Genomic DNA, 16,798 nt, shown 5'->3' on the forward strand with positions numbered 1-16,798 from the left:
AGATGTTAGGGATCCACACTCAGGTCTCCATGCATGCACAGCAAGCACTTTCCCCACTCCCCCATTTGACCCCTCTTCTAGAGAGGATTCAGAGGCTCTCACAGCAGAACTGAGCCGCCTAAGGTCACACATGTAGTGACTGAGCAGGGGTCACATGGCTCAGACCACACCCAAGACTTTCCTACAAATCCCTCCCAAGCCCTTCCTCTGGGTAGTGAATGCCTCCTGTGCTTGTTCTGAGCCCTATCCTGGGACCAGCTCGGGAGCAACCATCTTGATGCTATGATCCCAGCTCACAGGGGGAAAACTGAGGTCCAAAACATTTAAGTATCCTTGCCAGGACGACTGTGGTGCAAGTGTCTAAGTAGAGGCTGGAAATGAGGCTAAGGGTAAATATCAAGAGGCCAATATGATGCGAGGGAGGGCATGGATCCCTGCCCCTAATCCCACAGCTAGTTCCAGGGACTCCAGTCCTGGGTTCTCTTGACCCTTAGCTAGTGGGCTGCCTCCCCAGGGCTGTCCTGCCCAGCCTTTTCTGAGTGCAGTGGGCAAGGTATCCTCCTCCTCACGCCAATGTGCCCTCCCCGGGGCTGCTGTGTATTTCTTCCACAGTCTGAGCTGCTCCGTGGAGCTGGGCGCCCAGCCAGGTCCTGCCCAGAGAAGCAGCCCCGGGAGGCAGCTCTGCAAGCAGCCGGTTACCAAGAGCTCTTCCGTAATGAGATTAATGAAAGTAATAGCTCAAGATCGTGCTGGTGATGGGAACGCTTTGCCTACCTTCGCTTGGCGGCCCTCCCCCAGCTCTCTGAGGAAGTGGAGCTGTTCCTCTATTCAACAAACGAGGAAACTGAGGCAGGAAGGCATGCACTGTGAATGCCACATGCCCAGGCAGCAACAGTTCCAAAAACAGCTGCCCTTGATGAACAACCTACTTTATTTTAAACCTCACCACTCCCACTGACTAGCAAAGAAAGTCCAGTCCTTTCTCTGCCTATTAGTCATGGAGGTGCAAAGAACCAGGAGATTCCTTGAGAGGAGAGCTGGGCGTTGAATCTGGAGCTAAGATTGTTGACATCATGCCTGCCAGCCTGCATCCCTGTGCTAAAATTCTGTGGCAGGAGCCTACGAGAGCACAGATGAAAATATCAGGAGAAGCTCCCTACAAGAGGTGATATTTGATTGTATTTGACCTGGGGCTCCAAGGATCAGTAGGAGTTTCAAAGGACATAGGAGAAAAAATAATGGGTATGCCCATTAAGGACATTTCTGATTGTTCCTTAAAAAAATTATTTAAAGCCGGGCGTGGTGGCGCATGCCTTTAATCCCAGCACTCGGGAGGCAGAGGTAGGAGGATCACCGTGAGTTCAAGGCTACCCTGAGACTACATAGTGAATTCCAGGTCAGCCTGAGCCAGAGTGAGACCCTACCTCGAAAAACAAAAAAAAAAACAAAAAAAAAACAAAAAAAAATTATCTAAAAGACAGAGTATGGGCACATCAGGGATTCTTGCTGCTACAAATGAACTTCACCCAGACACATGAGCCATGTTGTGCATCTTGCTTTATATAGGTTCTGGGGAACTGAATCTGGATCAGCAGGCTTTCCATCAAGCACCTTTAGCGGCTAAGCCATCTCCCCAACCTCCTGATTGTCCTTAATTGTCTCAGTGTTGTATGTCTCTGCCTGGGAAGACGTGAATATCTGTCTATTCACATCCCACACTAATGACAAAATTCCAAGGAAACCAGTGAGTTTAGTGCAGTCGCTCATAGAACAGGTGAGAAGTTAGTTACAGGAGCATGGGTGACTCAAAGGCAGCCTCATCGAAAAACCAAAGACTCAGGAGCAGAGGTGGGAAGATCACTGTGAGTTCATGGCCAGCCTAGGACTACACAGTGAGCGCCAGGTCAGCCTGGGCTACAGTGAGACCCTACCTCAGGAAAAAAAAAAAGACTCACCTCACATCTCTGGATCTTCTTGTACAACTTGCAGACAGATAGGGAAGAGCCTCCTGTTTATATAACCTCACAGAGCTGTCTTGTGCATCTTGTAAATTTCAGGAGCTTCCTGAGCTTTGTATGTTTCCTTAATGACCTCTCTCTCTAGGAGGGAATGTTTCAATTCAGTGGAGTTAGCTACAAAACACCAAGTCTGTCTCTGTGCCTCTGTTTCTTCATCTGACAAATGGAAACAATAATCTTGAGCTTGTCAGAATTGAGAATTGAATTCTTTGGGGGAAGAAGACTGTTGGAGTATTGTCCAACTCCTGGGAGGAGAGATGCTGCCCAAAAGGTTTCTTAGCTCTGCTTAGTGAAAGACAAAAGTGGCCCCTCATTTACAATGAGGAAAACGGAGGCCCAGTGGCCCCACAAAGCTAAGATCACACAGCCATAAAGGAAAAGTCAGTAGAGCCAAAGTCTCCTGACTGAACACAGCACCATCTCCCTGTGCCAGCTGTGAGGACCGCCAGACAAGAGGAGCCTTGTTCTTATTGCTGGATACGGAGCAGCTCTCCACCTAACAGTCCCCCAATGTCTTCATACACAAGCTTAGTCCAGGGTCCAGGATTTCCATGAGATAGTGCCTCAAAGGTTGTGGGGAACTGAACATTTATCTTATTTGCAAGTGTGTATGTGTTTAAGTGTGTGCGTGTGTGTACACATGTGCACACCCGTGCCGGCTTCTTGCCACTGCAAATGAACACCAGACTCTGGTGTTACTTTCTGCATCCCGTGTACGTGGATGGTTTGAGAGTTGAACCCAGGCTGACAGGCTTTGCAAACAAGCATCTTTAGTAGCTGAGCCATCTTCTCAGCTCCCCAACCCTTATCTTTTAAAAGGGCATTCAGGACTTTGCTTTTTCCACATGTGTGTGCTACAGGATGTATACGTGTGCGTGTGCAGATGCACTCACTCATGCATGTGCCTTCGATGCCAGGTGTCCAGTTGTCGCTCATCCTCATACTTCCTTGAGCCAAGGTCCCTTCCTGAATGGGAGCGGCCATCCATCAGTGAGCCCCAGCAGCTCTCCAGCCTCCACCCTCCATCCGCCACGGACTGGGGTTACAGACGTGTGTGGCCACACCAGGCTTTTTTTACTTGGGTTCTGAGGAGTAAAACTCAGAGGTCTCCAGCCTTAGAAAAAGCTCGTATGCTTAATCGGAAAGCCCTTTGCATCGCTAAGCCATCTCCCCAGCCCAAGACTGAGCATTTACATGCTCTGGATAGACGTTTTCAAGTTGTTTTCAAGTGGAATAGCAATTTATGTTGCCACCTGCAGCATAGCAGAGAGATGTTTTCACTGGATTCCTATATACTTTCTTAAATCCCCCCAAATGTCCAAGATGAAAAATGACATTCCACAGTGGCGCTGGCATTTCTTTTTTATTACCAATGAAATTGAGTGTGTACCACATTACAAGCTTCCCAGGGTCTATATCAGAAGTCATGGGGCCCAGAAAAGGGGCTGAAGAGGAGATGGAGGCCCTGGAGTCAAAATGGTAATTTTGGCTGAATGGCTACAAGAGGACAGCCACGGATTGAGAGAGCTTGGGGTTGGACCAAGCTTTGCTCTTGGTCTTTTCTCTTTCTAGAGCATTCTTTCCTGACTCCCCGCAAGCTGGCCCCTCCTTAGCCTTCTTCATCTCTTTTCAAACTATAGCAACTCAGAGAGGCGGCCCTGACCCCTGTGAAAAGATGTCATTTCCATGTCTCTTCTGATTTATTTATTTTTATTTTTGTTTTATTTTTTGGGTTTTCAAGGTAAGGTTTCACTCTAGCCCAGGCTGGCCTTGAACTCACAGTGATCCTCCTACTTCAGTCTCCCAAGCACTGGGATTAAAGGCGTGAGCCAGCACACCTGGCTCTGCTTTATTCTGGACACACTGCGATCATTAATCTCTGGTTGTCAGTTTTGGCAGGATTTGGAATCACCATGGAACTAAATTTCTTGGCCTATCTGTAAGGGGTTTTCTAGATCAGATTGGCTGAGGTGAAAAGATCCACCATAGCTGTGAGTGGTTCATTTCTTCCATGGCTGAGGGTCCTAGACTGCATAAGAAGGAGAAAGCGGGCTGGAGAGATGGCTTAGCGGTTAAGCACTTGTCTGTGAAGCCTAAGGACCCCGGTTCGAGGCTCGGTTCCCCAGGTCCCACGTTAGCCAGATGCACAAGGGGGCGCACGCGTCTGGAGTTCGTTTGCAGAGGCTGGAAGCCCTGGCGTGCCCATTCTCTCTCTCTCCCTCTATCTGTCTTTCTCTCTGTGTCTGTCGCTCTCAAATAAATAAATAATAATAATTTTTTAAAAATTTAAAAAATAAAAATAAAATTAAAAAAAATAAGAAGGAGAAAGCAGGCTGGAGAGATGAATTAGTAGTTGAGGTGTTTGGCAGCAAGACCAAAGGACCCAGGTTCGATTCCCCAGGACCCACGTAGAGCCAGATGCATAAGGCAGCACATGTGTGTGGAGTGTGTTTGCAGTGGCTGGAGGCCCCAGTGTGCCCATGCTCTCTCCCTGTGTGCCAGTGGACCTTACCCTCTGGAACTATATTCTCTTACTGGTCTGATACTCTGTTCTGGTAATGAGAAAGTAGCTAACGTGCTCCCTCCGTGTACCTGGGGTACTTCACTTCTTTCTGGCCTGCTTCCTGCCTCCAAAACGTGAACCCCAGGAAAGGGCTTCAATCTCTTCCTCCTCCTCTGTGGTATCCCCATTACCCAAAGCCATGCTTGGCATTAATGAAAGTTCCAGGTGGTTGGCTGGCCATCCAGCAGTGCACTTCCACCTGGACCACATTTTCAGGAGGCAGAACCAGCCCATTTCCTTGCATCCTCTGAATCTGTCCCACCATGGCTGACCAAGGGCCCAGAGCTGACTTTGGTGAAGTCCGGGGCAACAAGATACCTTTCCATCCTATACTTCTCGACTTTCCTTCCTGTTGGGATTCTGCTTCCCAGCTTCTAGACTCCCCTTCCTTAGAATGCCATGCCTCTGACTTTATTGGAATAAAACTCGGTTGCAGAGGGCAGTAAGCTAGAGAGGGGCTATAAAGGAGAGAGGAGAGGGGAGGACTTAAGGGGATGGCATTGTATATTTGTAAGTAGAAGAACAGATTCCTGAGGATGGAAAGTGAGGTCAGGGGAAGAGAGTGAGTAAAGGAAGGGCGAGGGGACGGTTAATCAAAATCCAAGAGGGTATGAAAGAGTCATATGGAAACCTACCTTTTTGTACAATGGCACATTCCAGAAGCCATAGATTGTTACTAGAAAATTTTCAATGCCAGGGATGAGATACCTTCCAGTGAGTTGGTGGCCACAGAGATCCCTGATACCCCCTAAGCATTATAGGCCATTGCCAAGGCTCTTGGTTTTCCACCAGGAATAGATAAATGGTAAAACCCTATTACTGAAAAGTCCACATGCTTGGGATGCAAGATCACTGAGAACTCTTGCTGAGCTGATAACCTCCTCCATGTAGACCAGCTGACAGAAAGCTAAAAGAAGCCATTCCTCATGCAGCTCCATGTGTGAGAGAGAAATCACCAGCGAAGATACTCAACAGTGGACACTGCAAGCCTTAAATTTGGCCAGCTAGGTCAAATGATCCAATAGGTGCAATAGTGGTATGTCTGTTATGGGGGAAACTAACCACTCCCTAATTGGGCTGGAGGCCCGCTCCACAGGAGGGAATACATCCCTGATACTGAAAACCTACAACAGTGGTAGTCATGAGCCCTAGGGATATAACATCTGCTGCTGTCTGGCTAAATGTATATACTATGCTTACCAAACTGCCCAGTAAACACTTTTCTTAATTTTCATACCCATATATTAAGTTACTCTCACTTTTCAGATGGCAGTGATCACTGGAATGACCCAAAAGGCATCATAGTGCTGAAAAAAAGTTGCAAAAGAGTGCTGAGCACTGAAACATCCCTATCTCACCTTCTAAGATTCAGGGTCCATTGCAGAAGAGGTGGCAGAAAGAATGGAAGAGCCAAAGGAAGGGTAGGACTCCTTACAATGCAATCTTCCAGACACAAAATGGCCTATATATCCATGACTTTATAGTGCCTGACACTATCCACACAAGACCCTCATAATAGGAGGAAAAGATGATGACATCAAAACAAAAGAGAGAATGACTGAGAGGGGGAGGAGATATGCTGAAGAGTGGAGTTGTGAAGGGGAAAGCGAGGGGGGAGGGAATTATCATAGTTTATCATCTATAATTATGAAAGTTGCCAATAATAAAAAAAATTAAAATTTAAAAAAGGCAGAGTGTGGTGGCACACACCTCTAATCCCAGAACTTGGGAGACTGAAGTAGGAGGATCACCATGAGTTCCAGGCCAGCCTGAGACTACATAGTGAATTCCAGGTCAGCTTGGGCTAGAGTGAGACCCTACCTCAAAAAAAAAAAAAAGAAAGAAAGAAAGAAAAGGCAAAAGATAAAAAATAGCATCCAGGTCAGCTTGGGCTAGAGTGAGACCCTACCTCAAAAAAAAAAAAAAAAAGAAAGAAAGAAAGAAAGAAAAGGCAAAAGATAAAAAATAGCACTGTCCTCTCTAGCCCCTGAAGACCCACTAATTGTCGTGTTCCACAAAGGGCCACCTGTGCCAGGTCCCCTAAGAAGCAACTGAACTAGAAAATAGATAGAGGCTTTGGAGTATTCATCATCCCCTCCCTGCCCTACCCCAGGCTCCATATGGCAAAGGAAGAGGTCTAGAATCTTATCTTCCCATGACATCCCAGCCCCTACCTAAAAACAAAGCAAGAAGTAGAAGGGCATGGACTCCTACTGAGTGTTTCTCTCTGTTCTCAACCAGTGACATCTACAGTCCCTGTTTACATAGGTTTTCTCCCTTAGAACACCCCGGATTCCAGGAGGGGAGCAGGAGCTCTCTTGCTGGTTCCAAATGATAAGTGTCATTGGACTATGAGCCAGTTCCCCTGTGAGCAAGGCCCCAGTGGTCCACGGAATGCCTGAAAGCACCACAGAGGCTCCCCTGGTAACTCCACTGAGTTAACCAGCCAGCACCTCCTTGGCTGAGCCTGAGTGAGGGGGATGGCCTCAGTGTCCCAGGGAGAGGGCTTCTGCTGGGTTCAACTCCTCTCAGGTTTCCAGGGAGAAACGGCCATTACGGTTAAGACACAGGCAGGCCTGAGCGAGCGCATGCAGCTTCAAGGAAAGCAGAGAAGTGATCGGGAGCTAATGAGTATTGATTACAAGGAGGAAGAAGGTTAATTGAGTGAGTGAGGAATTTGGTTTCCAAGGTAACATCTCACTTGAAATTAAATTATCATTCCAGGGCTGGAGAGATGGCTTAGCACTTAAGGCACTTGTCGGCAAAGCCAAAGGACCGGAACTTAGTTCTCCAGCACCCACATAAGTTAGATGCACAAGGTGACACGTGTGTCTGGAGTTCATTTGCAATAGTTAGAGATCCTAGTGTGCCCCTTCTCTCTTTCTCTCTCTCCTCTCTCAAATAAATAAATGATAATATTTTTAAAAAAATTTCATTCCAAGGGGCTGGAGACATGGCTCAGCAGTTAAGGTGTTTGCCTGCAAAGCCTAATAACTCAGGTTCAATTCCCAGACCCATGTGTGGTGCTTTGATTTAGGTGTTCCCCATATGTGCTCAGAATGCTAGGTCCCCAGCTGGTGGCAATTTGGGAATTGGAGCTTCCTGGAGGAAGTGTACTGTTGGGAGTGGGCTTATGGGTGTTATAGCCAGCTTCCCCTTGCCAGTGTTTGGCACACTCTTCTGCTGTTGTCCACCTGATGTTGGCCAGGAGAGGTGATGTCCATCCTCTGCTCATGCCAATGTTTTCCCCCACCATCATGGAGCTTTCCCTCGTGTGTAAACCAAAATAAACACTTTCCTCCCACAAACTGCTTTTGGTTGGCTGTTCTCTGCCAATAACATGAAGCCAACTGCAACAATGTAAAGCCAGATGTAAAGTGGCCTATGCATCTGGAGTTTGTCTGCAGCGGCTGGAGGCCCTGGTGCATCCATTCTCTCTCTCTGTGTCCTGCAAATAAACAAATAAAATTGTTTTAGGAAAAGTATCATGGGCACAGCTGGGATCTCCATAGGGACCCCAGATGCAGCAGAATAGTCCATGTCTGAGGACCAAGAACCTGAACCGTGAACATGTGGCAAAGAGAAGAGAGTGCCACATGGCACTAGGACCTCCCTGTGCCTGAGCCTGAGGACTGTCTCCTGCTTCGTGGATCCCTTGAGCGCTTCTGCAGACAGAAAGCAGGGCCCCCCTCTGTGGCCGCGGGGCAGCCCACCAACTTTCCACTGGCTGGAAGCAGTGGTGAAAGAGAGGAACTGTCCTCCTGTGATTCAGAAGAAGCATGAGGAAGAGGTGAGAGCCCGTGCCTGAGGCTTTTATTTCTCTGCATTTGCTTTACACTGGACTAAATACAGAAAACAGGCAGCTAGAAGGATGGACTCAACAATTAATGAAGCACTTAAATAGCATGAGTGACGTCCTAGGCTTAGCCCCTAGCATGGCAGAAAGGAGGGAGGGAAGGGAGAAGAAGATGGCATTGCAGCAGGTACTTTCTCATTGTGGCAACAAAACACCTGATCAGAAGTAGCTCATGGAAGGACAGGGGACAGTTGGGCTTAGAGTTTTGGGGAGAACTTTCAGCATGGGAGGGAAAACATGGCAGGCCTGAGAAGGAAGTCTGGGTCACCTCTCCACACTGACAGGAATGCAATAGTCTGAGCGCTAGGCTTGCAGCTGTTCTATGCTACCTGGGGTGACACCCCTTAAAGGAAGGTTCCACCTCCTAAAGGCACCACAACTTTCCCAAATTGCCACCAGCTGGGGACCAAGTATTCAAGCAAGACACATGAGCCTGTATGAGACATTGCATTCAAACCACCATATCATGCTAGCAAACCTTCATCTCTTTGCCATACACACCTTACAACATTCCCATTTATCTTTATTTCCTCAATTATTTTATCCTACTATCTTCATATAAAATCTGGAATTTCCAGAAGATGTTGAGGGGAGACTGGGTATAGTGGTACGTGCCTATCATCCTGGCACTTAGCAGGCTGAGGCAGGAGGATTGCAAGTGTGAGGGCTGCCTGGGTTCTATAGTGAGCATGGTAGTTTGAATGTGATAGTGTAAATGTATGACCGTATAGACTCAGGTGTTTTATTAAAATTAAGCTTGTAACTTGAGTCACCAGCAGCCCAACTGGAGGAGGTATCACTGGGTGGGTGGGTGGGGGAAGCAGATTCTGGGGTCCAGCCCTAAGATATGTTTGGGGCAGATCTGAATTCCAGCCCAAAGGCGTGCAGAGAGGGAGTCTGAGGTCTGGCTGTTCATGTTTGCAGCGATGGCTGTTGCTGATTTTACTCAGCATATTCTGCCATTGATGGAATGTCCCCTGGATCTGTAAGCCTGAAATTAACCCCTTCCTCCCATAAACTGTGTCTAGTTGGATATTTGTCCCAGCAACAAGGAGCTGACTTTAACAGTGAGAGCCTGTCTCAAAGAAAAGGAGGGTTTGGCTGGAGAGATTGCTTAGTGGTTAAGCAATTGCCTATGAAGCCTAAGGATCCTAGTTTGAGGCGTGATTCCCCAGGACTCATGTAAGCCAGATGCAAAAGATGGTGCATACATCTGGAGTTCATTTGCAGTGGCTGGAGGCCCTGGTGCGCCCACTCTCTCTCTCTCTCTGTCTCTTTTTCTCTCTGCCTGTCACTCTTAAATAAATAAATAAATAAATAAATAAATAAATAAATAAATAAATAAATAAACAACAAAAGTTTTAAAAAGAAAAAATAAAAGGAGAGGAGGAAAAGAGAGGAGGAGGAGAGAGCATGACTCAAGGCAAAGCCACAGCTCTTGGTGGTCCCACCTGGAGTCAGCCTTCCTCACCTCACAATGGTTACTGTGATTATAAGGAATAGAACACCAGAGCTCCCTCTCTGAAAAAAAAAAAAAAAATCTATTTGAAACTGCCAGGAGAGTGAACAATCTCAATGCCTGTTAAAATGCAAGAGATTGGTTTTCTGAATGGGTAGCATCTGGCTGTGGCCTCTGTGGGACAGTTAAGAGAAAACAGTGGCATATATCTGTGCGAATTGACATAGATGAGGTGGAATTTAATGGTGCCATCAAAATCACACACAATGATCACCTGGGACTTTGGGCAGCTGCCTCTGTGTCCTCAGAGAACATGGCCAGACAAGAGGTCAATGGGCAGAGGCCAGATGTAGAGCATTTACCACCAGCAGCGCATTTGACTGACTTCCACCCTTTACTGTTGCACAACAAAGCTATCACCTGGTGAATAAAAAAAAAAAAAAAAAATCCAGATATTTCTTTAGGCACACACACATTTTTCTCTAATAAAGTTGAATTATGGTGTACCTTTTGGGAACTTTCTTTTTTGGCTACATAACATGTCAGAAATAGCTACCCTTTACAGCAGCATTTTAAAGCCTACTTAGAAGTCAGACATGGGCTCAGGCCAGAGGAGTGCTGTGAAATCAAGGGCAACCTGCTCTTCAGATGAGCTTCAGGTCAGCCTGGGCTACAGTGAGACCCCCACCTCAAAAAATTACTTCGAAATTCATTCTACAGATAAATAAAAAGAAAAAAGTCCATTTTATGGATGGATCATCTTTTATTTATTTATCCTCCTATTTTTGCACACTTTTGAGTATAGCTATTTTCTCTTTTTGTTTTTGGGAAAGCCTTTTGCCATTATAAAAAAGCACTTCAAAAGCATCCTTGCAATTAACTCATTGGCACATCCATGATTATTTCCCTTGAATAAATGCTACCAAGTGAAATTTCTAGGTCAATTTGTATGCAAATTGTTAAGCTTTTCGAAGATATTTCCAAATGGCAGCAAGTTTTAAAAATCCAATTTACATCTAGAAATCATTTCTTTTAAAAAGATCATTATTTAAGTATGCACAAAGAAAAATCAGAAAATAATGTGAACAGAACTCTGCAAGTCAACACCAGTCACAGCCTTACTAAACCAGTGGGCAACTAACAGCTCTCTCTGTCTCCTTCTCTACCTCTCCCCCACCCCTGTGTGTCACCTCTCTGTCTCTTCTTCCCTTTCCCACTCAGATCTAGCTAGTCATTTGCCCATTCCTTGCTTTCTATCTTTGTATGTATCTTTGTCTTGCTCCTGTCTCTTTCTTATCCTATCTCACTGTGCCTTTCAGTCTCCTCTCTCTCCCTCCCCTCCCCCTCTCCACCCTCCACACTGCCTTGTATTCACTTTCTTCTTCTACCCACTCCCCACCATCTATCTCACTTTGTCTATTCTGTTTGCCCCTCTTTCAGCAAACTCGGGGTCACCTGTCACTGGGCTTTATAGTGGGCAACATGGATAATGGCTCACACCTGGCTGGAGCTGAAGAGCCTTGTCACGAGTCATTACCACCCTTTTGCAGGTGAGACCCCAACCAGGAGCTGCTGGGTACTCCTTGCCCAAGGTCCACAGCTTAGCTAGTCCCAAGTCCAGAAATTTCAACACTCCAAGCTGTCCTAGCCACTCTCTGAAACGTGGTATGTGCTCTCTGATGCACACACACACTTGTGTGCACACACATACACCAACACTTCTGTCTTTCCCAGGGTCCATGGGGCTGCAAGACCAGGCAGCCGTACCACAACACAGGAGGACGAAGGATGAGGATGAAGAACAGGGAAGGAAGCTTCCAGGAACTACACACCTTCTCCTCCCCTCCGGCCACTATGTCTGCAGGGCTCCAAGAGTCACTTCTTCCATCTCTGCCCTCCTGCCACCCTGTTTGATGACCCCTCACCATCCCCATTCCCAGCCATCTGCACCTCTGCCTGACCTTCGCCCTCGCGCTCCTCAGGGCTCAGCCTCAGGTTGTCTCTCCAGAAAGCCAGCTCTGCCCTGCACTTGAGTCCAGGCTGGCACCCCTCTCAGACTGCCTGCCACCCCCTGCTCTCACCCAAGCTGAGCATGGCACACAGGTTCCAACTCATCAGTGGCGGGGACTCAGAGCACATGTGGAACTCGCCATACTAGTGGCACCCGCCTTCGCGCTGGACACACAGGAGACACTTGCTGGCTGTATGCAAGCATGTTGAACAAATACATGCATGTGTGCTAAACACATGTGTGTTGTATGAAAGCACGCACAGTCAACACATGCACCTGTATTGAATAAATATACACAGGTAGAACAAATACACATGCAAGCAAATGGAAGGCATTGAATGAATACACATACGTTGGACAAATCCGCTCCTGTTGAACTAATGCACGTGTTCAATACACACATGAAGGAGTGCACACATGTTAAATACACACATGGAGGAGTGCACGCATGCTGAATGAATTCATGTATTGGATAAATGCGCACGTGTTTGGATGAATGCATGAATGTTGAATGAATGCTCCCTCAGGCCCCACCCTTCCCCTGCTCTCCTCTCGAGTCCTCTCCCATCCTCTCTCCTCTCCTCTCCTCTTCTCTCCTCTCCTCTGTCATCTCCCACATCCCGTGTGGTCTTGAGCCCACCCTCCCAAGTTTGCCTCTTCAGCCCGGATCTCTGTCCTGGGCCTCTGGCCTCAGTACCTCCACGCAGGTATCTCCCAGCCTCTCAACCCTCGTGCCAGCTCTGAATTTCCTCCCAAGAAGCTGTCCCGCCTTCCACTGTGGCACTGCGGCATTCTGGCCCCTGTCTTAGAAGCAGGGGCAGCAGCCCCACAGTGGTCTGAGGCACAGGAAAAGAGGGCCTCGGGGCTTTCGAGCGCCACCCGGGTACTGTCCACCACAAGTTCTGTCTCTTCTACCAGCTCAGGCAGAATGCCCAGTTCAGCGGCTCTCCTCCCTTCCAGGCCACCAGAAACTCCAGCCTGGACATTGCAATACCTTCCTGGCCTCCTGGGCAGCCCTCTCCTTCCAAGTCCCCACACAGCAGCCAGCAGGAGCTGATTCATGTATAAACCAGGCCTCTCTTCTCCTCTAAGAACCTCCCAGGGCTTCTGTTGCTCCCAAGACCAACCTTGCTGAGCACCCTTGCCTAGCTTCTAAGGGTCCATGAGATCAGGCCCCTGCCCGCCTCTCCAGCTGTCTCCCCTCCCAGCCCTAGAACACACCAAGCCTCACCCCACTTGCCCCCATCCATGCTGGCCCCTGCCGCGCCTCTCCTCTTGAGGCTGCCTCTCCTCACTGTTCCGAGCTCATCCTCAGCTATAACTTCCTCCACTCTCTTGCCCCTGGTCACGCTTTAGGAAAGCCTTCCTTGGTCAGTAATTAATGGACAGTCTATTCGAACCCTGCTAACAGAGGGTTCGAATGTTTCCATACAAAGAAATAACAAATGTTTGAGGTGACAGATCTGCTAATTACCCTGTTTTTCTATAGGTTCACCAAAAGCTCACACTATAACCCATAAACCTGCACAATTAGGATGTGTCAAATAAAAATAGAATAAATTAAAATAAACATTCCCGTCACCCATCACACTGTGTATCAATATACTACCTAGAACAGCTGGTGTGGTTTTTATCAGCTCAGCCTTCCATCTCCCCCATAAAGGCTTCAGAAGGGCAGAACCAGGTCATGGCTTAGTCGGTGCTCAATAAAAGCTAATGGACCGCATAATGAAGTGGCCAAGAGTGGCTCTTTGTGGCAGAAGAGCCTGTGTTCTCCTTTGGGCCCTGTCCCCTTCGCCCCTAGTGGCTCTGTGACCCTAGACGGGACCATCTTTAACTCAGTGTGCTCAATATCAAACGGAGATAAGAACGCTGTCTCACAGGGCCCAGGGTGCAATTCAGTAGTCGAACTCTTGCCTAGGGTGCTTAAGATCCTGGGTTTGATCCCTAGCACAGCAAAATCCGTAAAAATAAGAAAGAATTCTGTGTGACCTTTTCTTTTCCTTTATTTGCATGTGCGTGGAGGGCAGCACACCAGGGTCTCTTACTGCTGCAACTGAATACCTGCCTGGCTTCACCTGAGTGGCTGGGGAATTGAACTTGGCCTGGCAGGTTTTGCAAGCCGACTCTTTTAACCACTGCGCCCTCTCCCAGCCCCCTAACAGTATTCCTATGAAAATAAGATGGTGTGAAGCTCTTAGCACAATGAAGGCACCAGATGCCAGGAAGCAAGTGCTCAAAAATACAGATATTATTCAGCACGCGCTCAGCCCTAGAGAAGACTCGTGTAGATCTAGCCAGGGGTGGTGGCACACCCCTGTAATTCCAGCACTGAAGAGGCTGATGCAGGAGGTTTGCTTTGAGTTTGAGGCTACCCTAGGCTACACAGTGAGACCCTGTCTCAAAGAAGTGTGGGGAGGGAGATGGGGATCCATGACTCGGCAAGAGACAGTGACTCACTCCAGGTCACCTGCTTTGGAGTGAGGGGCCCTTTCCAGATCTGCCCAAAGGCTGGCTCTGGAAGCAGGGATTGCATAGGGCTATGGGACAAAGAGTAGGCTGAAAAGAGCAGCGGGGCCGGGCGGGGGCCGAGGGACACATCCTGGGACACCAGGGCAGGACAGTAGCTCACCAAGCCGTAGCCACGTACAGACGTGCCCGCGATCTGCCTCAGTATAAATATTCAGGTCCCTGCGCCTGCCTGTGATGTGGACTCCCGGAGCCGCCCGTGGCACTCTGATGAAGTGCTGGAATCATCGCTTTGCTGACCCTCGGGGCTTTCTGCCCTTGCCAAGGTGGATGGGGAGAAGTGACCACCCAAACATCTCCCGCAGATGCCGAGGTCTACAGGGGCAAAAGCATCAGCAGGTGGGCTGGGGTCCAGGCCCATCCTGGAAAAGGCCGGCTGCGGGTTTCCATGGAGCCCGTCACCATGGTAACCAAACCTCAGCGGCAGGACTCCAGCAGAGCCAGGAAAGACAGCTCCTTTCTTGTCCATATCCCTGGAGCCTACAAGGGGGGGGGGGGGGGGTTGCGGCTTGGGGACAATCAAGCCTTCTGAACCAGGCTGGGGTGGGGGCGGGTAGAAGGGGAGGTCCGCTTCCTGCTCAACAGGCCAGCCATAAAGCACGGGAACGTGGCACCCCATTTCACGCCTGTGTGCCTTTCTCTCCTCTGCCCTGGAGTGCCCTGCCCCCTCCCTGGAGCACTCCCAGCTGTCATCCCTGCCTTGCTTTTTGCCTCGTGGCTACCTTTGGGCACAGCCAGCCTTTCCTGCCCTCTTCTGGCTACACTTTAAGTCCTCCTGTTCCCAGTGCACATCTGATTCACCCCAGAGCTTGCGGGGGAGCCCTATGCCCAGAGTACAGGCTCTGGATCAGAAAACCAAGTTCAAAGCCCAGCTCCACCTTGCACATGTTGGGTGACTACAGGTGGGTCACTTACCCTTCCGTGAGCCACCATTCCCTCATCTGCCGGTCCGGATGTGTGTTCTTAAGCAAGTATCCTGGCTTCCCCAAGGCTGAGTTCCTTCATCTGAAAACTGAAGTAATGCCAGGGAGGTGTCTGGGGCAGCATGGGCACGGCATTAATGTCAGGGGTGGTTCTCATTTGTAGTGAATTACACGTTTCTGTCCCCTGGGAAGTGGGCTTCCCACCCTACAGGATCTGGCTTTTCACAAGTCTGGCCCCAGGCCCTGTACTGAACCTTAATTCCTCCAGAAGTCCTGACCTGGCACACCACACCTTTCAGCGCAGACCTTTTGAGAAGCAAAACATAACCCCCCCCCCACACACACACACCCACTCTCTGAGCAGGCCCAGCACACAACTCCCACATTTCTAGCTGGACAGGGCAAAGCAGAAGATGCCCCAGGGGCTTCCTGACAGTGTCCAGCCCCAGGCAGGGCATGTGTGCATGAATGTGTATAGCTGACGCTCTAACACACAAGTACATTCTCACAGATTCCCTCCCCCGCCCCCCCAACACACACCTGAGAGAAGAAGGCAAAAAAAGCATCTGTACTTAGTCATTCTGGTTAGTGGCCTAGAAACCACCCTAAAACATCATTTTGTCACCAAAAGGGCTTCCCTTGGAGCCCCTCCCCTGCCACCCGGGGGCTCTCTGTGATTCGTGGAGCAGGTGGTGAAGAAGTGAGCCTCCCAGGCTCTGTAGCTGGCGATGCACCCTATGAGCAGAAGGCAGGTCAAGCCCTGTCCACACGACCGTACACACAGGGCTCCCTGCCCCGTCCTAGCACTGGATTGTTAGGGCGACCCACCCTGCTGCCAACCCAGGTGTGTTTGGTTGTTGTTGTGTGGGGAGGGGAGGGGATGCTCTTCAGGCAACATCCACCTTTTTAAAAAAATTAGATTTTATTTTTATTTATTTATTAGAGACAGAGAGAAGGAGAGAGAGTGAGAATGGGTGTGCCAGGGCCTCCAGCCACTGCAAACGAACTCCAGATGCATGTGCCCCCTTGTGCATCGAACACCCACCTTTTTTGAGACAGGGCTTCACGCTGGCCTGGAACTCACCAAGTAGGTTAGATGCTCGTCTCTACTTCCCCAGCATGGGGACTGATTACAAGTACACAGCACCATTCCAGACATTTACATGGGCTCTGGAGAGTGAACTCAGGCCCAAGTGCTTGCAAGCACTTCACCAGCTGAGCTACCTCCTCAGGCCCGGAGCCCAGCTTCCTGAGTATGTACTGGCCACGCGGAGCTGAGCACAGCTGGGACGTGGGGGTCCCAGAGGGGTGTCCTGGTGAGACCCATGCAGGTGACAGTCAGGTGATAAGTAGTAGAACGCCAGCTCCATTCCTTTGTTCAACAAATATTTCCTGAGTGTCTGCCCTGTGCCAAGTCCTGCCCTGATCATGGGGACACT

The sequence above is a fragment of the Jaculus jaculus genome, chromosome 5 (assembly GCF_020740685.1).
Source record: "Jaculus jaculus isolate mJacJac1 chromosome 5, mJacJac1.mat.Y.cur, whole genome shotgun sequence".
Lineage (NCBI taxonomy): Eukaryota > Metazoa > Chordata > Mammalia > Rodentia > Dipodidae > Jaculus > Jaculus jaculus.